The 24,709-nt window shown below is 41.9% G+C and overlaps 1 protein-coding gene across 11 annotated transcripts in view; it reads left to right on the top strand.

Moving 5' to 3' along the window:
• The window catches only part of SGMS1 (sphingomyelin synthase 1), a 302,362-nt gene that overhangs the window by 82,333 nt on the left and 195,320 nt on the right, over nucleotides 1–24,709 (top strand). For 6 of the 11 annotated variants that reach the window (XM_068548135.1, XM_068548129.1, XM_068548128.1 and 3 more), the window contains one exon: nucleotides 8,741–8,829. The exons of 1 other annotated variant lie outside the window; for it this stretch is intronic. The gene's annotated coding sequence lies outside the window, so the exon portion shown is untranslated. Of the gene's footprint in view, nucleotides 1–1,088; nucleotides 1,220–8,740; nucleotides 8,830–23,586; nucleotides 23,607–24,709 lie in introns of those variants that run through there. 4 more of the 11 variants (XM_068548124.1, XM_068548125.1, XM_068548134.1 and 1 more) reach the window with 4 other exon arrangements.

Genomic DNA, 24,709 nt, shown 5'->3' with positions numbered 1-24,709 from the left:
CAGTCGGTGTCTCTATTAAACTCTAGTTGGCCCAGTCCTGTTCTTCTTTATGTCGGCTATATCTAGCAGTAAATTTTTCACATATATGATTCATATTTCTGAAATAGCAGATTAGAAGGCATATCTTAGGCCAGTAAGTATTTCAAAATATTGGCAAGCATTTTGAATAGTTAAGAGGGGCTGGGAGGCATTTTTTTGCCCCCAAAGTTTAATACGTGTTCCTTCCAAAAAAAAAAAAAATCAGAAAATCTGAACTCCTAAAATCCTACATTTCTTAAAATTATTCAGTTGCGAGCAGCATTTTGGTGCTGAGTCCTGCTTGAATGGGCTAAGTGATCCTTCCTCGGGCAGCCCTTCTCACCTACATTTTTTTTTTTTTTTGGCTGCGGCTTGGTTTGTGGGATCTTTGTTCCCCGACCAGAGATTGAACCGGGGCCCTTGGCAGTGAAAGCGTGGAGTCCTAACCCTTGGACTGCCAGGGAATTCCTTCCCCTACATTTTTGTATTGTTCTGGGCGTGAACATCACCCATATTTATTGAAGGCCTATGGTATACCCATCCGTGTATTGTGCTGAGGATACAGTGGTGATCAAAATGTGGACTCTGCTGTCAAGGATGGAGTTCATATTCTGGAAGTATTAGAGGCAGACTCAACTCTTAGAATTTATACAGTGAACTTTCTTGTTGCTTTCTTTTTTTTCTTGTGGGCGAGTTGACACATAGAAAACCACAAATAAGGAAGTTCGGGAGTCACTGACTTGACTATGTGTGATAAGGATCCTCTGCTATAAACAAAATGAGAAAAGGCTATTTCAATATACTTTTTCTTTCTTTAGTCTCACCCAGACACGTACTTTGTGCTGTGCTGTCGATGTTCATTTTCACAGTGTCCCAGCTCTAGAACCCAGTTTGTTCTTGTGGAAATTTAGTCACTTTTGGAGAGCCATAGCAGTTTGTAAATCACGCCTCTCTGATAATGTTCCCAAGGCCATTATGACTAAATTGGGTGATAGAATGAGATCTGTAGTAGTATGTCACTTTGACGGGTGACATATCCTAACCTTTCAGTGATTTGGGCTTCTTTAAAGCACAGAACACACCATGGGGATGAGAGTTGGATTACATGGAATGTTGCCCAGTGAAATTCCGGCGGGTGCCAAAGAAATGCTCTGTGGAGTGACTGCCTGATCCCGAGATTACGTTCCTGCTTGCCTCATGGGTGAGTCTTCTAATTTTGACCAACAGTCTCCGCTGCCTATTGTGGAGCCCAATCACCTAGCCTCTCGGAGGCTCAGAATCCTCACCTATAAAATCCGGATCATTTGACGAGCCTCTGAGTGGTTCTGAAGACTCAGTAACATCTGTGAAGTGACTGTTACGCGACCAAGAACAGAGTCGGCCCTTAGTATACAGCAGCCTCTCTTATCTCTTAAAATGGAAGGTTTTTTAATTCCCTAGCATTTAGAAACACAGGCTTATAATATCTTTAAGTTACAGTAGTTCATATTTATTCATGATGAATCCACAGTATATTTCAGATACTACAGATTGCATTCTTCTTGGTCTATTAACTTGGTATTATCTACTTGGGGTTTTTCCATATGGCTTAGGACTGAGTCTTGAAGCAAACCAGCAATTAATTAGTTAATTAATTAATTAATATTATTTTACATATATAGTCCGTAGTGCCAAGTACTAGAATGAAGTTCTTTGTATAAATTATCTCATTTACTCCTTAGTGAAGACACTGAAGCACAGAGAAAGATCAAGTAGTTTGTTCAAGGCTGTATTGGAGAACTTGGGATTGAAACCCAGGCGTGTCTGACTTCTAAGCCCAGATTCCGAGTGCTCCTCTTTCCCTTTAGCGTGTGTTAAACCACTGAGACGAGGGCCCTTCAGAGTGGCAGACACCAGTGCTTTATGGATGGCTTTCGGTCTGGGTTGGTGTCATGTGCTTGAACACATCATTCTGTAGTTAAAGGACTCGTACTCTGTGTTAGGTGTAAAGATAGCACAGCTCACTCATGAGCACTGCACTTTATTTATGTTCCTGCTGAGCCCTTACCATAGTCTGTCCTTGCTCTAGTTCTTAGTGGTCAAGTCTCGGAGGAGGCAATATATCGAGTGGTTAAGAGCCCAAGACTCTGAAATTGGACAGCCTGGAATTGAATCCCAGCTCTGTCAATTACAAGCTGTGAAAGCTGGAGCAAGTTACTTATCTCTGTGCCTTAGTTTCTCATCCATAAATTGGGGATAATAAATAGTATTTACTTTAAAGGGTTGTTGTGAGGATTAAAAGAGTATACACACACACACACACACACACACACACACACACACACACACACACACACACACACACACACACACACACACACGGCACTTAGGGTGCTTAGAACAGTTCCTGGCACGTAGTGAGTATTCTGCAGTGTTTGTGGTTAATAATAAGATGACGGTGTTCTTTGAGCATAGCTATGGGCCATGTGATTTTTGTCTTCATATTCTGCACAGGCCCTGCCCCAGTGCTCTACACATGGTGGGCTCACCGTGAAACTCTGGTGAAGGAGTGGATGGATATGGATGGGTGGAATGGTTGAAGGCATGACCAGTTCTTTTTCATCTTGAAGTTGTATTTGCCTCATTGATGTAAACTCTCTATCTTGACTTTAATAGGATCAGAGACTGAATAACTAGAAGAGGTTGACCCAGGCAAGGTTAAAATTATATGTCAATCATAATAGCTAACATTTATTAAGTGCTTACTATGGGGTAGGCACAGGCTAAATATTTTATGGTTAACTTACTGAGTCTTTCCAAGAGCCTCATGAAGCAGGTATTATCCCATTTTACAAATAGTAAATTTCATGTATATTCGTCTTATCCCTGTAGCTAAGAGGTTGGACTTTGAATCAGGCAAGACTGTGTGAAGCCCACAGCACAAGCAGAGCTGAGCTTCTGTCTCAGGTCTCCCTGAGCGACCTTTAGCCTATAGTAAAGCACTCAGTAGACAGTTGTGTTACCTGTTATTATTGCAACTTCTCTGAGGCAGAATCATAACGCCAATACTACTTGAATACAAATATGAGAGCTCCAAACATTGGTAATTATCATAGCAAGCATGTCATGGATATACAAACTACATATTCCTTTGTTAAAAATTCTGGCTTTAGGAAAGTCTTCACATTGAAGCTAAACTTTTCATACTGCAGGTTAAAACTATTTTCTCTATGCTGTCTTTGGTGGGAATGGAAAAATGCTGTCCATGGCTCTCAGCAGGGTAGTGCTTAAAATGATGTTAAATGGTGGCGTCTTCCTTGTTTTCTCTTTCCTAGGTTAGAGTTTCCCTGTGGGCTTCATACTTCTCATCCCTGTGGGTTTCATCTACTTTTGGTCCTTTTCTGTTTTGTTTTGTTTTCAGTTTTCTCTGGAAGTGTAGAGCCCAGCATTGGTCACTCTGACCCTGGCTGATATTAATTATGACCTGAAGTTGTACATCCTCCTCCACAGTCAGGGCCTGCGAGGTGAAGACGCCTCCCCTGTGTGAGGCGATGCCTGGTACTGAAACGCTCATCCTCTCTGCTTTACACTGTGCCGTTTGGGAGGCAGCTGGTCATGGGAGTCCTGTTCATGCCTCCTGCGTTAGGTCCCCAACTCCACAACCTGGGGCCAGGAATGAACGTACTGGACCAGTGACATGCAGGGCCCAGGTGGGCTACAACAGGATTTTGCCCGTTCCCCAGTCCTCACTTACTCAACTTGTGTGCGAGCTAACATGGAGCATTGATCGTACTGGTTGTGCAGTATACGAGCTTCTTGAGAATAGAATTGATTTAATTATACAAATATTCCAGATTCTTCCCTCTGAGAAGTCCTTTTAATCTTTGATCGAATACATTTTTGTGTTTGTTTCTTTTTTTTTTTTTTTGGCTGCACCCCACAGCATGCAGGATCTTAGTTGCCTGACCAGGGATCAAATCCTTGCTCCTGCAGTGGAAGCGCAGAGTCCTAACCACTGGACCACCAGGGAATTCCAATTTTTGTTTGTTTCTAGTAAGAACATCCTTTTCCATTTCCCCCACTACTTTTAAATGCTATTTGCTTGAGCCATGTGTATATTCCTGGATTCTTGAAATTGCTGGTCCCCTGTCGTGATGAAATATTTTGTTCTTTTATGAGTGTCACAGTTGATGTTAGTTTATGAGTGTCTTTATGGCATCCTCTTCTAAAGAATTCTGATGAGTTTCTCACACCTCACTCTTACCCTTTTAGTGCTGTCACAGGGTCATCATCTGTTGCCATTCTGGGCCTTTCCCTGGAAACACCAGTTATACTGTCAGTTTTTCAGTTAGATATGTTAAGTACTGTTTATAGAAAGCCTTTAAGCTCTTTGGCTCCACCCCTCACTGGCTGTGTGGCATGCGGGAGGCTGTTGACCCTCTCTGTCCCCTTGCCCATCTGCAGGGTAGACTGTTAACAGCTCCTACCATACAGAGTTGGTGTGAGCACTCCATGAGATAGTGCGTGCTAAGTGCCCCTAGTGCTTAGCACATGTAAGCGCTCAGTAAACATTGTTATCGTTGTAAAGGTTAACACAGGTGCAGTGAGGATACTAAGGTTGGCACTAACCCAGCTTTGAATGGTGATCATGACATATTTCCCAGAGGCTGTCAAGCCTCAGTGACTTAGTCAAGAGAAGAAAGGGAGGAAGGGATCTTTCATGAAGGGGAAAGGGCTCCAGGATTTTCATTCATGCGACGTAGCGTGTTGGGGAGGTGAAGGGGAAAGCTGAGCAGGAAGCAGATCTCAGAGGTCTTGCTTTGTGAAGCCCAGGGGCTCTGACTATATTCCTGGGAAAGGGGAACCACCGGAGAATTCATACTTGATTAGAGTGCTGGACACATGCTGACTTGAGGAAACAGAGTTCAACAGGGTCCACACGGAGACGCGGAGCCCTGAGAAGACTGATGTAAGAGTCCCTCGCGGACGGTGAGTGCCTGCACGGTGAGGCAGGCAAATGGACAGATAAACACTGCGTTTACATCAGACGCTTGACGCTTGCCTTTAAGTTCTAGGGGGCCTGAAGTAAAACCGAAGAGAGGTATAACTTCCATGCACCGATTGCTTTAGAGAAAATGAATTAGATGGGCTGCAGTGTGCATGTCCAATATGGAGGAAATCTGCTCAAGAAGTAGAAAGGGGTCGTCCCCCGTTCTGCCTGGTGCGCTGTGTGGAAAGCTGCGTGTGTGCCCGCGCCCGTGGCTCAGATCCGCTGGCTTGTGCGGGGAAAGGCCTAATCTCCATTTTCCTGTGATGGCAAACTCCTCTTTTCTCACAGCATGTGAGAAGAAAATACTGTTCTTGTTTGCCAGTTTCCTTTTGATTAACTTTGTATCTGGGGTTGCAGGTTTTCTTTTGGACTATTTTTTTTCTGACTATTTTCTCACCAGTGGTTAGAAGTGGAAATGGAAATATGCCAGAAAATGATTTATATGAAAAGGAGTCTTCTCCTCACCCCTAAGTACATGCACGTAAACAAGAAAAATAAAGAATAGCAACTAACTTTGGATTCTTTGGCTAGACTATAGTGTTTTATTTTGCCATTTGGAGGAAGAGTTATGGAAATAAAGGGAAATATATGTCAGAGTGATAGCCAGCTGGCTATCTGAAGTGAGTATCAGCTTTCCGGAAGGAATAGAGACACTTTCTTGTCATTTTATTTAGAATTGCCTGACTGCTAGAGAGCGTGTTTCTTGCCACGGTGCTGCAATAAAAGTAAACACATAAGGTTTCTAAGGAACAGATTGTTAGAGAGTTTCTTTGAAATGTTTAAATAAAGAGCGTTTGTTACATGCTCCAAGTGTTTGATTCTTAACTCTTCCCAATAGAGCAGCTCTGTGTCCCACGAGCATCACTTAATGTTGAAGGCACCAAGAGAAATAGAGGTAACTGGTGCTGGACTTGCCCTCCTTCAGTAAACTAGAAGACTGGACAGTACACAAGCCAGTTACTGTCAGTCACAGGAAAACAGGCAGCCAGGATGTTGATCCTTGAGAGAAGACAGTCACATGAGGTGAGACCCACTTTTGCCCTAGTTTTCTGCTGGAGTGTATTCCCTGTTCCCTGCATTCCCTTCCCGGGGTACCAGGACGGGGTGCCTGTTACAGCATGGTGGGTCTCCAGAGTTCAGGGCTGCTGAAGAGGCTGGAATTTGTATGGCAGGCTACTGGGGAGGAGGGAACTATGAGCGGGGAACCCAGAAGCTGAGATGTGTATCCATACAGGGTGAGACCTAGCAGAGAGCAGCTGTGCCCAGGAGGGGAAGAGAATGGCCATAGCAAGGTTCCTGCAGTATGGAGAGAAATGGAGAGCGGTGGGCTAGCCAGGGTGGAGAGACCTTGCTGAGCACCTTAACCATTCCGAGACACCGGAAAGACCGTGCCTTATGATTAAGGGTCATGCATTAGGACCAAGGACATATCTCAAATAGACCTGTCTTAACCAATTATAAAACCAAGCCTGACGGAATTGAGAGGCTGTGCCAGTAATTTAGTTGCCATCAGAACCAAACTGAACACCTTTCAGTTGTCCACCTTATAACAGAAAAACATGCAAAGAAGCAGGAAAATGTGACTCATTCAAAATGAAAAGTAATCAGTGGAAATAGACAATGCCTTTCAAACAGTGTTATACTAGATCTTGGTCTCTGTAACGCCATTCTCCACTGAAAGGACCCAGGGCGTTTAGAGAAATGTCTGCATCTAGGGCAGAGACAGAGTAAGTACAAGATGAGCCTAGAACTTTTTTTTTAATGTCAGAAAGTAAGGAAATAAAAGTAGAAGCATAAAAAAAATGATGGGGGCATGTCACAAAGTCAAAGGAGCCAGCTTAAAGGGTCGCCCGCTGGCTAAATCTGAGACAGTTTGAGCACCAAAATTATTAAGTACAGTGATACATTATAAATTGTTGAAAAAGTAGGACTTCATATATCCTTACTGATCATAAATGGACAAATAGATGAACAAATAGTGTAGACTGCTGAGTCCTGGATGGTAATGTGGAGGGAATACTGGAGTTGGAACAATTAGCATGTTGTAGCCATGGTAGTAAAGTTCAGATCAGGCAAGGGTCACCAGTGGATGCTAAATCCAGGGGGAAATTTTGATGAGGGACAAGATATTTGCATGGTCTTAAAGTGTCTCCCCACAGATTACTTATTAGATGTAAGGGAAAAAATAACAATTTTTCTTGGGAGAAATTGGACAGCACCTTGGCTGGGTGATCAAAATTTATATCGCCAGAGAGGGGCACATAGACTTCACATGCCTTCAGCTATGACACCAGGAGAAGAAAACTCTGTAGTTTTCTGGCTGATAATGCATAGGCTGAATTGAATCATGAGGAAATGTCAGACAAGTCAAAATGGTAATGTTTTATTAATATGAAAAAAGGGGAGGACTGTATTCTTCTAAAGTGTCAGTGTCATAAAAGATAAAAAAGAGCTGTGTGTCTCAGATTAATGGCAGCTAAATATAATACCTTACCCTGGACTGGATCCTGAATTGGAGGAAAAAGAAATGCTATAAAACGCATTATTGGGTTAATTGAATATGGCAATCAATGATTGTATCGATATTAAATTTACTAAGATCAATAACAACATTATGGTTTTGTAAGAATATCCCTATTCTTAAGAAATAAATTCTGAAGTTTTTAGAGCCATGATGTATGGAACTTATCTCCACGTGGCTCAGAAACAAAAAAATGTTGAGTGAGGGACTTCCCTGGCGGTCCAGTGGTTAAGACTCCGACCTTCCGCGGCAGGGGGCACGGGTTCGATCCCTGGTCAGGGACCTAGGATAACGCATGCCCCGCGGCCAAAAAAAAAAAAAAAGCTTAAAAAACAAATGTTGACTGAATGTGTGTGTCTGTAGAGAGAGAGTGAGTGATTAAGTATGCACGTTAAATGTTAATAGCAGGTGAACATGGGTAAAGAGTACATGGCAGTCTTTGTACTATTATTATTCTACAACTTTTCTCTAAACTTGAATTTATTTCCAAAAAGAGAGAGAGAGAGGGAAATAAAGCCCAGCACCTATAACTATGACTTAAAGAGAAAAGGAGGGTATGTGGAAAAGATACATGTGTTTCTTAACTATCTTGGTATGGATTTTCTACCCTTTGTGTTGTCTCTGGTAAATAAACGTTTAATCCTATGGCAGTGTCTTTGTCATTCAGCAGGCAAAGCCGTTTCTATATCTGTTGGTTAAGACACTATATCTAGTAGAAGAAGAAATAATAATACTGCTTTTCAAATTGAAAGCATTATATCATTTGGTGCCGTGGGAGAGTTTGGAATAAGGAGTCATAGAAGTGGTTCAAATTCCTCCTCTGATGCTTGCTGGCTGAATGATCATGGGAAAGTTCCCTGATCTTTGGGAAATTTGGCTGCTGCATTTTAAGACAATACTTGCCTATTCTCGATATCTTACAGCTCAAATGAGAAAATGCGTGTGAAATCTCTGTAAATAATGACGATTTCTTCTACAAACATTAAGTTACTATTAATAGTTTTAGGTAAAGAAGAAAATTGGCTTAGACCAAGGTAGAGACTTTCCTTAATTCAGGTGGCTTTTTTTCCTTTTAAATGTCAAGATTGATTATACAAGAGAGTTTCTTTCCGCTTGGACCCTCGGTTCCTTCTGGTTGCCTCCTTTCTAATTTCCTGCCTTTATTATTCCAGGCAAAGCTGCAGTGACCGAAGGAGTTGTGGATTTTCTGAGTTTCAAGAACAGTGAAGTAGGAGATAGCAGAGAGTGTATGAAAGAACATGTAAGTCAAACTCAGTGTTTCATCCATTCTCAAACGTCTTATGGATCTGAAGTTCCTCAGGATCTCTCCTGCTTTGTTCTGAGATTGTGTGTGAGGCTCTGAAGGATGGAGGGATCTTTGAGGTCTTCAACTTGCCCCAGGTCAAAATCAGCCAAGGAAAGGCCAGTGTGGTTTGGGGAAGGAAGGAGAAAGGATTGAAGAGGCCAGCTTCCTCATTGGAAGAGGAAGGCAACATAGGCCAGGGTGGGAGAAATGCATAAAACAAAGGGCACAGGAAACAGTCTGCCTGAGTCACTGGAAATGACAGAAAAAGGCCCTGCCAGATCTGAAGTTATGTAAACCAGGGAGGAAGGCTCCAGGGAGGCCTGGGGGAGTCATTTCCTTTACTCTGGAATTGCTTTTGATTGACACTCCTTATCTGGGAAGATGACAATTACTAGGTCTTCCCCTTCTCTGGAGTTGAAGAGTCTAGGCCAGTGCTTCTCAGAGAATCGATCTGAGATGAGATTAAGAGCTTGTCCTAGAACATAAACCTGGAAACTTCTTCATTGAGAAAGTCTTGCTACCAAAAGTAAAATTCGGCTGAATTAAACAGTGTTCTTAGTGTTGATGGTTGATTTCCATTCTGGAACATAATTACTATGTCCATGTATATATCCAAACAATATATTGCCTAGTTCTGCTTGTTTTTAGGCTTGATAAGAATGGTATATTGCATGTAATATTCTGCAGCTTTCATTTTTTTCACTCAGTTGAATTAAGATTCACTTGTTACATTAATGGTACTAAATTAATTTTTATTGTTAAATAAAATTCTATTCCGAAAATCTATCATGGTTTATCTGTTGCTCCATTTCCTTCCAACATGTGGTATTTTGTTGCCGTTCTAGTGAGTATAAAATAGTATATCATGTGGTCTTAATTTACATTTTCCTAATTAATGGTAGATTGAGCATCTTTTTTTTAATTTATATTTTATTTTTGTCTGTGTTGGGTCTTCATTTCTGTGCAAGGGCTTTCTCTAGTTGTGGCAAGCGGGGGCCACTCTTCATCGCGGTGCGTGGGCCTCTCACTGTCGCGGCCTCTCTTGTTGCGGAGCACAGGCTCCAGACACGCAGGCTCAGTAATTGTGGCTCACGGGCCTAGTTGCTCCGCGGCACGTGGGATCTTCCCAGACCAGGGCTCGAACCCGTGTCCCCTGCATTGGCAGACAGATTCTCAACCACTGCGCCACCAGGGAAACCCAAGCGTCTTTTTTTTTAAGTGTCCTTTGGAGAACAGAGTTTATGACTTTAATGTAGAGAAACTTTTCAGTCTTTTCTTGCATGGCTAGTGCAGTTTTGTTTGTTTCTGTTTTTTTTTTGTTTTTGTTTTTGGTTTTTGAAATATAGTCTAACAGTCTCTCTTTTAACTATGTTGCAATTTCATTGCTAACCTTCATTCTTTTTGATTGAAGTTTTTGTTGATTTGTGTTCTCATTCAGTATTTTTTCTCTGCTCGTTTGGAAATTATGCATTTTGTTTCTATTCTTCTAATGATTACCCTGAAAGTACACTGTGTACACTTAATAGTTTTAAAGTCAATCAGTGGTTAAGGTCCTCTTATCCCCTTCCAGAATGATACAAAACTCATAGGACACCTAATGAAGACTGTGTTCTTCTGTACTTACGTGTTCTTTTCAGTCAGTTCTGTTATATGTTTCACCATACAAATTAGACAACTGTTATTAGAGATAGTATTTGTTTCACTTTATCTCTGTGTTTACTATATCTTGCTTCTCTTCCCTTCTTCTATCCTTTGCCATTTCTCTGGTGAGATTTGCCTTCTTTAGAATTTTCTTTCCTTAAAATCTTTTGGTGGTAACTTCTCTCAGTTTTGATTTATGTTAGAATGTCTTTATTTCACTCTCAGAGTTCTTAGCTGACACTTATTTTTCTCCCAGCACTGTGAGTGTATAATATACCATTCCACTGTCTTATGGCTTTCAGTTTTGCTGTTAAATCTGTTAACCTTTCATTTGCCATTCTTTAGTAGATGATTTGGCTTATTTATTTGTTGTTGGATTACTGCAGTTTCACTACAACATGTCCATGTACAGCTTCCTGTTTATATTTGTTGTGATTTATGTATCTGTGAGTTCATATCATTCATCAGCTCTGAAAATTTCTCAGCTATTAATGCTTTGAATACTGTCTCTCCTACATTTTCTCTATTGTCTCCTTCTGGTTTTGATTAAATAGATGTTAGGACTTCTCTTTATTCTTCATGTCTTTTAATTCATATTGGATATCTTCTTCCTTGTCTTTCTCTGTTTCATTTGGGTAATTTCTTAAGATTTAGCTTTCAGTCCAGTAATTCTCTCTTCAGCTATGTTGAATCTTTTATTTAACCCATCCACTGAGTTTTTAATTTCAGTGATTATATTTCTTCATTTCTAAAGGTTCTTCTTCTGCTGCAAACCTGCGTGAATATTTTTTTGATGGTGTATTTTTGCTTACTCATTTTCTTTTTACTCCATCTTTCATCTCTTTAAACAGCACCAAACTGAGCTACTTCATATTCTGTATTCGATAATGCCAGTATCTGAAATCTTTGGTGATCCAAATCTGTTTCTGTGGCTTGTTTCCTAGTGTGCATGGTGAATTTTAATTGTGTATTTGTTTGATAATTATATCTTATTTGATATAAATTTTTTGGGCTTTTTTGATAATTATATCTTGGAATCTTGAGATCTTACTTCTTGAAATGTGTGTTTGTACTAGGAGCCAGGAGGACGCTACAGGACCAGGACCACTTTTGTTCCCTTTGGAATTCCTGGTTTCAGGTTGGGCTTTCCCCACCTGGCTGAAAGCTGAAGGTCTAGATGCCCCATTCATTTCATTGCTGGTATTTGTAGTTGTCTCCAGGGTGACTGCTGCTCTCTTCTTTGCTCAGGTTTCAGTGCACTGTTCTTACCACAACCTCTTGGGATTCGTTTCTCTACCTGGAGCTAACCAATGTGTTAGAAAGTATTTTTAACAATAATTTATCCAGAATCAAATTATAGTACAGCACAAGGGCCCTAGTCCACCATATCTAGTCCGCCATAATTCCCAAATTAGTAGTGCCCAAGTGACATTTTATAATCAGTTTTCTGTATGTGCCCTTTATCAATTTTCTTAAATCCTTTCAACTTTACATGGTAAATTACTTTATTTCACCAAGGGACTGGAAAATAATGAAATACTGATCTCTTTGAAAGCTAGGTAAACCACATCTGTATTCATACCACATACTGTATCCTTCCACTTTTGCCTGGGTTCTTTTTCTAGTTGATCCATTGAATATTTACTTCCTGGAAGTTGGAATCACTACTTTTAGAATAACTCATAAGAACAAAGTTCTAGTCTATTTTCTGTTTAAGTGTCATTTTTCTTTCTATCCGCTATCTTAGATAATGTGGATCTCTGCCTGCAGATGGAGAGTAGAGAAAATAGATGTTTGCTGTTGTGAATAAGAGGCATCATCTCTGTAAACTCCATGACCTCACTTACATTCTATATCCCCTTAATGGACATAGAAAGCAGCTTGAAGTTTTTGGTCTATAAAATGTTAAGTTGCCTTGTGCTTTGGCACATGAAAAAAAAAAAAATTCATTTCAAAATAGATGTCAACTGAGAATGCTGATTTAATAGTTTTTTAGTCATTCTGCAGCAGAAACATCACCTGTAGGCGATCATACCTTTTCAGAGGCTACACAGATTTGACAGGGGTGTGTGGATTAGGATTTTGTGATGACAGTGATATGTTAGGAATGTTTCTAATCTGCAAAATCTTTGTGCTTTGTAGGTTATAGGTTGGATTTTTGTAATACTAGTGTAATCCTAGAAAAAGCAGGCAGTGAAAACATTCCCAGGGAATGCTGAGCTCTGTGACTAGAGATTCTTTGAGGGACTGCCTTCTGTTGGACCCATACTTTCACTTGGAAGATATAAATACCAGATAATTCTGTGGCTTTTCCTCCCTTGGATAACAAATTCTAACGAGTAGTTACTTACTCTGTGACCTCATATGCTTGGGTTATCGGCTGTCAGTTCAGGTACTACTGCTGGTTTGGCTTAGTTAGCTGAGCACTCTAGAAACTTCAGCTGGAGAGCTGGGAAAGAGATGAAGTAGAACTGGAGAAGTCTACCAGGTAAGGCCAGTGGTTCCTGAGGAGGCCCTACCAGGCGTTCTAGGCTGGAGAGCCATCATTCACAAGTGCACACTGCATGGGTCTGATTACCACCGCCCCCAGTTCTGTGGCCTGGGCCAGGCAGTTCATTTGGTAGAGCAAGAACTGGCCCTTTGAGCCTCCCAGCTCTCCTCTTTTCACTGTAAATATGTATTCCCTTGAAGGTTGTGATTTGGGTCATTAGCTTGATTTTTACACAGTTCACCTGAGTGCAGTTTCTTTCCTGCTGCAAAATTGTGGCTCTGGTCGTATCAAAATGATGCAGAGAGACAGCCCAAGAACTTATGTGGTCTTTCAGCTGTCCTTTTCAGTGAGGCCGTCAAAACTGGGGCTTGGCAGACGTTGTCGAGACGAGTGACCGTAAGTCTGAGTTTGGTCACCAGGCCCCGTCATGTGACCCAGAGCTGAGCTGTGTTTCACATGCTGCCTGGGTCTCGTGAGCTATGGCCCTGATCGTGCTCCTCTGGATGAAGGACACTTACCTCTCTCAGGCTCGGCACTGGAACACTTGGCCATTTGTAACATTTTCCTGCTTTCTCACATGACATAATAAATTTGTGTATTTCTAAAGAAGGTTTTGAAAAGTAGGATTGTTTCAAAAACCTTCTTCTCCAACCTGCCTTCCCTCTTGCTCACCAAGTTCACCTCTGAATGCTTGTTGTCATGCCCTTTGTCTGATGCCTGCAAACGTGCTCCCCAAAATAATTTTTATTTGCCTTTGTCTCAGTCAGGGTGTTGGGGGTGGGAAGCACGGCATAGAGGGAGCCATACTAGGTTCATCGGTAGCCGGAACACCTGGCTTCAAGTTGAATGTCTGCTCACAGTCTGTACGGCTTTGGTTAGTCACTGAGCTTTTCTGTGTTTTAGTTTTCCCACCTAATCTATTCATATGCTGGAGCAATTGGTTCTCAAATGTTTTGGTGTCAGGACCCTTTATACTCTTAAAAATGATTGAGGGACCCAAAGAGCTTTGCTTATATGAGTTACAGCTAGCATTCTGTGGCAGGCAGAGAAATAGCCCCCAAAGATGTCTATATTCCTAATCCCCAGAACAGATGCATATGTTACGCTACATGGCAAAAGAGACTGTATGTGTGATCATTAAGGATCTCGAGGTGAGGAGATTATCCTAGATTATCCAAGTGGACTCAAGTGTAAGCAAATGAGTCCTTCTGAGGGAGGCAGTGATCTCGGAGAGACAGCAGTGAGCGGTGGCTTGAAGCGAGACCTTAGTTCCCGGCCCAGGAATTGAACCTGGGCAGCCTGGATGAAAAGCAGAATCCTAGCCGCTAGTCCCCCAGGGGCGAGAGGCTAGAAGCAAAATTCCCCTGGCCCTTGCCCCCATTGAAAAATGCATTTCTCAAGGAGGCAAAAACTGTAAAAACAGGTAAAAAGTTTATTATTAGAGACGTAGAGCAACGACAAGTGGGAGAGCACGCAGAGAAACAGTTTGTTTCGTTAAGACAGAAGCAAGGCAGAGATGCCCACCCGGAGAGAAAGGCTGTGGGCGTCCTTCCTAATGAGGAGGAACGCAGTGAAGAGGCGGTGAAGTCACTTATATAGGTCAGTTCTTCAGGGTCTTTGTTTACCTTTGGCCAATTATCTGGTTTCTTTTTCCACCTGACCCACCCTAGCCTCCCCAGCATGCGTGCACAACTTTTTTCCAAGATGGATTCCAGCCCAGAGGCCTATGGGGGGCCTTGGCATCACGTATTATGGGCTGGTGCCCCCTCCTTTTTGACCCCCATGGAGCCTTTCTGCACAGGTGCAGTGTCTCCCGGGCCCCAAGGATGGGAAATATGTGACCTGTTGATCCTTTACGCAAACAAGGGTTAGCCCCTCTCTGTCCCTGCCATGACTGTTACCTTAAAGCAGGGGTCCCCAGCCCCTGGGCCGCACAGCAGGAGGTGAGCGGCGGGCGGGCAAGCGCCGCCTCATCTGCCGCTCCCCCTTGCTACCCATCGTGGCCTCCAGAAGCTGGAAGGGGCAAGGGACGCATTCTCCCCTGCTTCAGGAGGAACTCAGCCCTGCTAACATCTTCATTTTAGCCCCGGAAGGCCCGTTTTTAGACTTCTGACCTCCTATAATTTGTGTCATTTTAAGCTATGTATATTATAGGTATATATAGCTATAATAAATATATTATAGGTATATATAGCTATATACCTATAATTTGTGTCATTTTAAGCTACCTATTTGTAGTAATTTGTTATAGCAGCAATAGGAAACTAATGCAAATATTTTGTTAGAAATTAAAAGTGAGAAATTTTAAAAATATTAATTTATTTTAAAATAATAAACTATCACAGGTTAGCATAAATTACTTTTTTTGGGGGAAAATAACTATTTTCCAACTATTAGTGAGAAGACTACCACTGCTATACATTTTTATAAATCTCTTTTAATGTCTGGCTTAATAGAAAGTACCTGGATTCTCGAATTAGCTTCTGCATTCAGTCTGTTGTGGCATAATGTGTCATGTACCCTCTGTAAAACTCCCCCGATACTCACAGAGAAAGAACATTAAAAAGGCAAATATCATCTTAATATTATTATAAAAATAGTTTTGGCCTCATGGATTACCTAAAAGATAGGCCTCTTGGGGGGACCCCACTTGGAGAACTTCTGGGCTAGAACATAGCCACATGGCCACACCTAGCTGCGAAAGAGTCTGTGAATTGCTTCTTATTCTAGGGGCCAATTTTAAAAAGAGAGGGTTCTGTTATTAAGGAAGAAAGGGAGAATGGATATTAAGAGACATTTTGCAATTTCAAATTCTTTTTTTATATATATTTTTATTTTATTTTATTTTTTTGGGTGTGTTGGGTCTTTGTTGCTGCGCGCAGGCTTTCTCTAGTTGCAGCAAGTGGGGGCTACTCTTCGTTGCAGTGCACAGGCTTCTCATTGCAGTGGCTTCTCTTGTTGCACAGCACGGGCTCTAGGTGCGTGGGCTTCAGTAGTTGTGGCATGTGGGCTCAGTAGTTGTGGCTCGCCGGCTCTAGAGCGCAGGCTCAGTAGTTGTGGTGCACGGGCTTAGTTCCTCTGCGGCATCTTCCTGGACCAGGGCTCGAACCCGTGTCCCCTGCACTGGCAGGCGGATTCTTAACCACTGCGCCACCAGGGAAGCCCTCAAATTCTTATTATATCAAAGTTTGGTACCCATGGTGGGTAGACAATCGCCAAAATGTTGGTTTCCCTTCTCCTTGTCCTCACATTAGCTAGGAAAAATGGGCATTTCACTTAGACTGCATCCTTTAGAAATACCTATGAAAGGGACTTCCCTGGCGGTGCACTGGTTAAGAATCTGCCTGCCAGTGCAGGGGACACGGGTTCGTGCCCTGATCTGGGAAGATCCCACATGCCATGGAGCAACTAAGCCCGTGTGCCACAACTACCGAGCCTGTGTTCTAGAGCCCACGAGCCACAACTACTGAGCCCACGTGCCACAACTACTGAAGCCCGAATGCCTAGAGCCTGTACTCTGCAATGAGAAGCCACCGCAGTGAGAAGCCCCCGGATCGCAACAAAGAGTAGCCCCTGCTCGCCGCAACTAGAGAAAGACCACGCAGCAACGAAGACCCAACACAGCCAAAAATAAATAAATAAATAATAATAAAAAAAAAGAAATACCTATGATGGAACACAATGGCATATAGGTGGAGTCATAACTGCAGAGAACTGCATTTTTAGCATTTGTAGGTTAATTATATGAAACATCTTTTGTTTGGTGCTCACAGGCAGCTTTTTGATGTCATGTTTGGGTCTTTTGAACTTAACAATGTGCTTCCTTTCCTTGGGTAGGAGTACAGTTGGAAGTGAAATGCGATTTCAGCCCAGCTTTGATTCATAGTTGTTCTTTACGGGTTTGAAAGTACAAGGGGAGTGACATTTCCTCTTGGTCATTTTGTAAACAGTTCCCACTTCTCCCTGGCAGCATCCTGTTGCTGAAGAATAACCCAGTTCCAATTTACGATGTGAAAGAGCAGTTAGGAATATTTGTGCTAAAGAGCTTATAGTTTTAAAAAATGTATATAAATACAATAAAACTGTTGGGGCTTAAGTGGCATGATTTGGAGCTTAATATAAAGCTTAATACTGATCTCATTAATTGATGGTATGCGTTTAATGCATTTTTAGCGCTATCATCACCTTTAAATCAATTATTGTAATAGCTTTTGGGTGAATGAGGACTTGGGAGATATTTTAACATCCCACATATGGTTATTTCAGCCTCTGAGGTGGGAGAAGCCTCTGTGTCTTTCACACCGTTGATTGTCTGTTTCCTGACTGAACTGATTGAGAAGGGAGTTTGGGTTTGGGATGGGAGTGGGTTGGAGAAGAAGCAGAGAAGGTAAATTTAGAGGCTCAAGCACTTGGGGGAAACGTGTACCTGGTTGGAAGCCACACTGGGGTGAGTACTGTGGACAAGAAAAATGTCGCCTGCCATTTTATTAAACGAAGGAGGCTGTGTCCATAAAGCCATTGGCCACTGCAGCTGCCCAGACCTCGCACCCTGAGGGGAACTCAGGATGGAAAAACACAGGCTGCCAGCCATCAAGCCCATCAGCCATCAGGGTGCAGTTACCCCCGTGGTGCACCCTGAAGGGAATTCAGGATGCAGAAAAACAGGAACTGGCCCTAGATAGTTAAGATGCATATCAAAGGAATGATTTCAATAAGCCCAGACCCTTGCATCTTCCCCATACGTACATAAATTAACCTGAGATGTCTGTTTTTAGGGATTAGTGTAATCTTTTGATGTTCAACCTAGAATTTTTTTTTTTTTTTTTCAGTAAAAATTCCTATATCTTCTGGCTCCTACCTTACCTCTTTGAATGAGTTCCTCAGAGCTTATCTGCGAGGCTGCCATCTTGGGCTGTAGTCCTCAGTAAGGTTCCCGGATAAAACATAATTCTCAACTTTTAGGCTGTGCATTTTTTTTTCAGTTGATAGTACTCTGGGGGCCACAGAGGTTCATTGCAGTGTCTGGTGACCTTTCTGAACTGGAGCTGAGAAGAGCTATTTTCCTCACTTTGCTCTTTTCCCCAGAGGCCCCTGAAAACCACCCAGTGGTTGCCAGTTTCTGTAGTACCTTGTGGTGTACAGTGTTACCAGGAATTGGGTTGAAACCTTGGTTAACACAGAGAGTGCAAACAATTTTTTGTAACTTGAACTTGTGGGACCGGAGACCTGCCAGTACTAAGCATCCTGCATCTGGGGAGCTCAAAGTTTTTAGCAACTAGCATCGTAATGGTAGCACTTATTACCCATATATGAGCATAATAGAAAAATTGTAAGCGAAACTGATAAGAAGGTTATCCCTATTAGTTTTTGAATATATTTCACATCATCACCTGGTGGCTCTCCGAGCTGGCTGCCCCTGAGAAGCGTGGCTGCCCGTGGTGCCCTCCCCTCTTCAGGGGGTTTACGCTCATGTCCACGTATCACCCTGGTCTGCCTTGGGGTGGCAGAGGTCAAGGTGCTGGTTAAGAGAAAGTCTTGGTTAAAAGCCATGTGGTCATTTATTGCAGCAGCTAGTGATTTTGCAAACATGGGCTAGAATAGTTTTCTGATACTTTAAAATAAGGCCAAAACAACTGTTTTAAGATTGCAAAACAGTGAGTGTTTTGATTTGTCAGTTCCTGCATTTACTAATCACTGAATGTAAACAATTTCTCTGTGTAAGAGGCTCCACTAGTGCAGGGCCAAGAGCAGTGCCTTATTGTATTTTTTCATCAGCTCTTTAGTGGGCCTGGGGACTTCCTTGCCTCGTGGCTGGCTCAGGAGGCATTTCAGGATTGTAGCCAGCGCTCCCAGGCCTTCAGACACAGGTTATTGCCTTTTGCACAGACGGCCCCAGGGTGTTTTGGAAGCCATGCACGACTTTAAGGAAAAGATTAGAGTCTCTCTGGAAAGAGGCAGAAGCATGTACCACGAACTAGCTGCTTTGGGGAATTTTTTTATTCTCTCAGTTCTTACGGATTTCCTGGCTGAGTCCCACAGCAGCTTTTGCACATGCCTACTTCCTTCTGAATTCCTGGCCTCCCCCGCAGCCCAGCTCATGGCAAATGCCCTCGGAAGCGAAGTCTCGGAGAAAGAGCCTGCCCTCTCCCTTCTTCCTCTCCACCACAGTCTAGCTGCCGTTTCCCGGCAAGTGTCGTGCTGGGCTGGTCCTGAGCTTCATCGTGTGTGGGCACATCTTATCTCTTACTCCCTCACACATCTCCTTTTGTCCTGCCCTCCCCTCTGTCCGGTGCCCAAGCATCCTGCTGTTACATTTAGCACCTTGTGGTACAATTCTTGAAATGCACCAACTGTCTCATGCCTCCATGGGTGTCTTTCATGCTGAGACCCATCCATTCCCTCAAGGGCCCGCTTCACACATTGTAATCTGATAGTCGTGCCTTGAATATTCACAAAACATTTATTGACCACCTACTGTGTGCATGGGAGCTGGGGTGCAGATGCCAGGAGATACAGAGATGGGTCGGACTGTTTGTGCTATTGGTAGAGAAGGGGAGAGAAACGTGGGAACAAACAGAGATTACTACTAATAAAAACATGAACCAGCTATAGCGAGGACACAAGGGGAGAGGGAGCAACTCTGCCCTGGAGGATGTGGAAGTGGGCCCCCGGAACAGGAGGAGAGGGTCATACCAGCCATCAGCCAGAAGCCAGTGGGGGTCTCCTATGTCCCCCGTTGCTGATGGCATTTCACTGTGACTAGTGTAGAGCAGAGGGACACCTCTATAACTAAAAGATCTCTAATGGTGGATTTGGTTCACTGTGGCAGGTGGTTGGAAAGAAACATTGAGGGCTGTAGATATCCCTAAAGTAACACATGGGCAGTTGCCAATTCTCTATATCTTTGGAGCCAGGCTTTGACCTAAGAAGATAAGCAGTCCTTGGTACGGTTTCTCAGCGCCGGAGGGCTTCCTTATATTCTTCTGCTCTAAGAATTTGTTGGTTACATACTCACTGCTCAACAGCTCAGATACTTAGATGCCCTGTTTCTGTGGAAAGACCTCAAATACTAAGTCTCAGGATGAGGCTAAATCACAGGGTCCTCCCAGTCCAAACCAGATGGTGTTTTAAGTTTCTGTGGACCTTTTACTTTTTATTCATGGATGGTACTTATCTCAGTTTGTAATTGTGTGTGTGTGTAAATACCTCTCTACTCTTAAGTTATTTTAAAGACAAGAACTGTTGCTTTCTCTTCAACCTTTTATCCATACTGCCTGCCCTGGGCTTGGTCTATAATAAGGAAAGAATGAACAGGACAGACACCCATCCAGAAAAGTGAACTTCTCTGTCAACAGTGGTTTGCACAGCACAGTCTGAGAATAGATAACTGACTTTTTTTTTTTTTTCATTTTTTTAAGTTGAGGTATGGTTGATGTACAATATTATGTAAGTTTCAGGTGTACAACATAGTGATTCACAAATTTTAAAGATTATGCTCCATTTATAGTTATTATAAAATATTGGCTATAGTCCCTGTGTTGTACAATATACTTGTAGCCTATTTTATACCTAAGAGTTTGTTCCTCTTAATCCCCTACTTCATATCTTGCCCCTGCCCCTTTCCCTCTCCCCACTGTACCTCTTAATCCCCTACTTCATATCTTGCCCCTGCCCCCTTCCCTCTCCCCACTGGTAACCACTAGTTTGTTCTCTATATCTGTGAGTCTGTTTCTTTTTTCTTTTTCTTTCTTTTTAATTTTGGATAACAGACTTTTAATTTGGTCAAGGAAAAAGGGCAGAAGAAAGTCATCATTTACCAAAGTCCCTTCCAGCAGATGGTGTTTGCAAAACCAAAAAGGTCTTTTCAAAATAGAATGTGCTTTGATGGAACAGATCTATATCTTGGTTGTAGTAGTGTTTATAAGAATCTATACAATGTGATAAAATTTTATAGAACTGTATGCAAAAAAAGGGGACAGGAACTGTACATGTAAAAACTAATGAAATCTGAACAAGGTCTGTAGTTAACAGTATTGTACCAATGTCAAGTTCTTGCTTTTGATACTTACATTGTGGTTATGTAAGATAAGAGGGGAATACACGGGAGCTTTCCACTGTTTCTGCAACTTCTGTGTGAGTCTAAAATTATTTCAGGAATTCCCTGGTGGTCCAGTGGTTAGGACTCCGCACTTTCACTGTCGAGGGCGCGGGTTCAATCGCTAGTTGGGGAACTAACCATAGATGTGTGGCGCGTCCAAAAGAAATTTTTTTTTTTCAGAATCAAAGGTTAGAAGAAAAATACAATGAGATACCACTACATACCTATAGCTAAAAAAAAAAAAAAGGCAAATGAAACAAAAACAGATATTACCAAGTCCTGGCAAAGATACAGAACAACTTGAACTCTCTTGCATTGCTGGTGGGAATGTAAAATGGTACAGCCACTTTGGAAAACATGTAGTTTTTTACAAAGTTAAACATATACTTACCATATGAGACAGCAGTTTCATTCCTAGGTATTTACCCAGGAGAAATGACCTCTGTTCACACAAAAACCTGTAGGCTAATATTTGCAACAGCTTTACTTTTTAAATTTTTATTTATTTATTTATTTTGGCTGTGCCTCACTACTTGCGAGATCTTAATTCCCCGACCAGGGATTGAACCCGGGCCCTCGGCAGTGAAAGTGCAGAGTCCTAACCACTGGACCGCCAGGGAATACCCAGCAACAGCTTTATTTCTAACTGCCCATAACTGGAAAAAACTCACATGTCCTTCAACAAGTGAGTGGATAAACAAACTGGATATCAATGGACTATTACTCAGTACTAACAAAGAACAAACACAACTATCTGGATGAATCTCAAATGCATTATGTTATGTGAAAGAAGCCAAACTCACAAAGGTACATTCTCTATGACTCAGAAGGGTACTTACTGTATGATTCCATTCGTATGACATTCTGGAAAAGGCAAAAGTATAGGGTTAGAAAACAGATCAATGGTTGCCTGGGGCTGGGAATGGGAGAGAAGATTGACTTACAAAGGTCATAGGGAACTTTTTGGAATGTATGAAATAGTCTGTTTCTCAGTTGTGGTGATGATTACATGACCATATGTTTGGGTAAAAACTCATAGAACTGTTACCTAAAAACGATAAGTTATTGCATGTAAATTATACCCCAGTAAATCTGACTTTAAGATGAAAACACAACCACCAACAAAAATGAATAATTAATGATGTTCTTTGGCTTAAATACCCATGAAGAATTCAGTGTCTGTCACTTGTCCCTGATTGGATATGGATTTGTGAAGTCATTGGTTATATAAGATGTCTCGTTCAAGCACAGGAGTGTAGCCTCTTCAGTACTTTGGCCTGTAATTGAGCAATGGAAATAACTATCACCATAGAGATGGATGCTCTAATATTTTTAAACAGAATGCTGCTGGGAGATTAAAACAACAGCTTCTGGTTCTTGCTTTAGTGGATGCAGTCTTTAGTATGTGAATATTTCATCAAATGTCACTCTGTCTCCTTTCCTGGCTTCTTTGCCATTAAAACAGTCATTAATGGAGTAGACTTCTGTTTTGAATTGTTTTAAATCTCAACCATAACAACTGTGCTGTGATTTTTTTGTTTGTTTGTTTGTTTTCCTAGAATGGATGAGAAAATGTCCTATTGGGGAAACCCAGTGTTTTGATTTGATGGGAGGAAGGAAGGCTAACTTCAGCACTACAGCCAGTATAATTTAAATATAACTCAGAAATGTCTACAGCAGGAACGAGAAGATTCAGACTGTAAATTCAATGCCCTGGAGCTCTGAAGCAGTGTCTCTTGATAACCACCATCCTTTGTAAATCGAAGTCAAAATTTGATTTTTTTAAAAATTTATTTATTTTATTTATTTATTTTTGGCCGCATTGGGTCTTCGTTGCTGCGTGCAGGCTTTCTCTAGTTGTGGCGAGCGGGGGCTACTCTTTGCTGTGGTGCGTGGGCGTCTCACTGCGGTGGCTTCTCTTGCTGCGGAGCACAGGCTCTAGGCGCACGGGCTTTAGTACTTGTGGCGCACGAGCTTAGTTGCTCCTCGACATGTGGGATCTTCCCAGGCCAGGGCTGGAACCCGTGTCCTGCATTGGCAGGTGGATTCTTAACCACTGCGCCACCAGGGAAGTCTCCTCAAAATTTGATTTTGAAGGAGGATTTAACTATGAACTGTTAACTGTGATTTGTGAGGTTGAAGGATATAACTTCTACCTTTATAGAACAGATAGCTGGATAATGCATGTGAGGTTACAACAGTCTTTTCCCAGCAGAAGACTCCTTGTTAATTTAAAACCAGGGTTTACTAGATTGGCTTGGATTTAATGCGATCCAGTAGTCTTTTCAGCTGAGCAAACACTTAATCATTAACCACATGTTATGCCTGTTATGAGGGGTTGGGTTTGCACAGGCAGATAAGCCTCAAGCCCTGTTTTTAAGGAGTTCACCATCCAGCAGGGTTGACAGAGCTCTGAGCAGCCCCCTTAAGGTCAGCTGCAGGGGAGACCCCTAAGGAGGAGGCACTGACCTGGGATGGATCACTTGAGTTGGGCCTTGGTGTGTAAGTAGACTTTCCTTTGGTCCTGAAAGAGAGCGCCCAATTTTTCAGGCAGGAGGAGACAAGTGCTATATGAAAGCTTTTGTGATCAGGGAATCATGACATTGAAATGGGGCAAAGGATTTCTTCCCTTCCTCCCCAACTAAATAAGTGTTAAAGTAAAAGCAATATATTTATTTATATATATTTATATATATATATATATATATATATATATATATATATAAAACGTATACAGTAAATATTCAGATTATCAGGAAAGATATAAAATTATAAGTAATTTACCCCTTTTCCTCCTCTATTAGTTTCTATTGCTGGTATAATTAATTACCACAACGTCAGTGTTATGAAATGACACAAATTTATTATCTTAATGCTTCTGCAAGTCAGAAGCCCAGCATGGGTCTCACTGCGTTAAAATCAACATGTCCGAGGCTTTTGCCCTTTTCTGGCTTCAAGAGGCTGCCAGTATTCTTTGGCCCATGGCCTCTTCCTCCATCTTCTCTCTGACCATTTTTTGTAGTCAAATCCAGGAAAGGGTCTCTGATTTTAAGGACCCATGTGATTAGATTGGGGCCACCTGAATAATCCAGGCTACTCTTCCCGTGTCAATATCCTTAATTTATCACATCTGCAAAGCCCCTTTTGCTGTGTAAGGTAACATAGTCACAGGTTCTGGGGGGTTAGGATGTGGACGGGGGGCCATTATTTTGCCTACCGCATCCTCCCACCCTTATTCCTTTTTTCCTTCCCACTGGTAAATTATTTGGATACCAAAACTAGCATATATGTAATATATATTTATTTAAGTTTTTAATCCCATGTTTGCTCATACTATGTAAAGTTATACCTTAAAGCACTTTCCTTTTATTAACATTCACTGAACTACCTGTTTTATTGTAAGTACTGTAATTGGATTCTAGTTAGTAGCTGTTACTTTTTTTTGAAGGTCACAAATAATGATGGAGTGACCATCATTGGACATACATCTTGACATTCTTTTCCACACATGTCCTTAAGGAAAATACACTGAATTGCTGGAATTAGAGTAGATGTGGGTTGTTAGTTTTGAAAGAAGATTTTGAGAAGTTAATAAAAGGGAACAG

The sequence above is a fragment of the Eschrichtius robustus genome, chromosome 7, assembly GCF_028021215.1.
Source record: "Eschrichtius robustus isolate mEscRob2 chromosome 7, mEscRob2.pri, whole genome shotgun sequence".
Classification (NCBI taxonomy): Eukaryota; Metazoa; Chordata; class Mammalia; order Artiodactyla; family Eschrichtiidae; genus Eschrichtius; species Eschrichtius robustus.
Note: the sequence above shows the minus strand (reverse complement) of the source record. Positions and strands in the feature narration are given on the sequence as shown.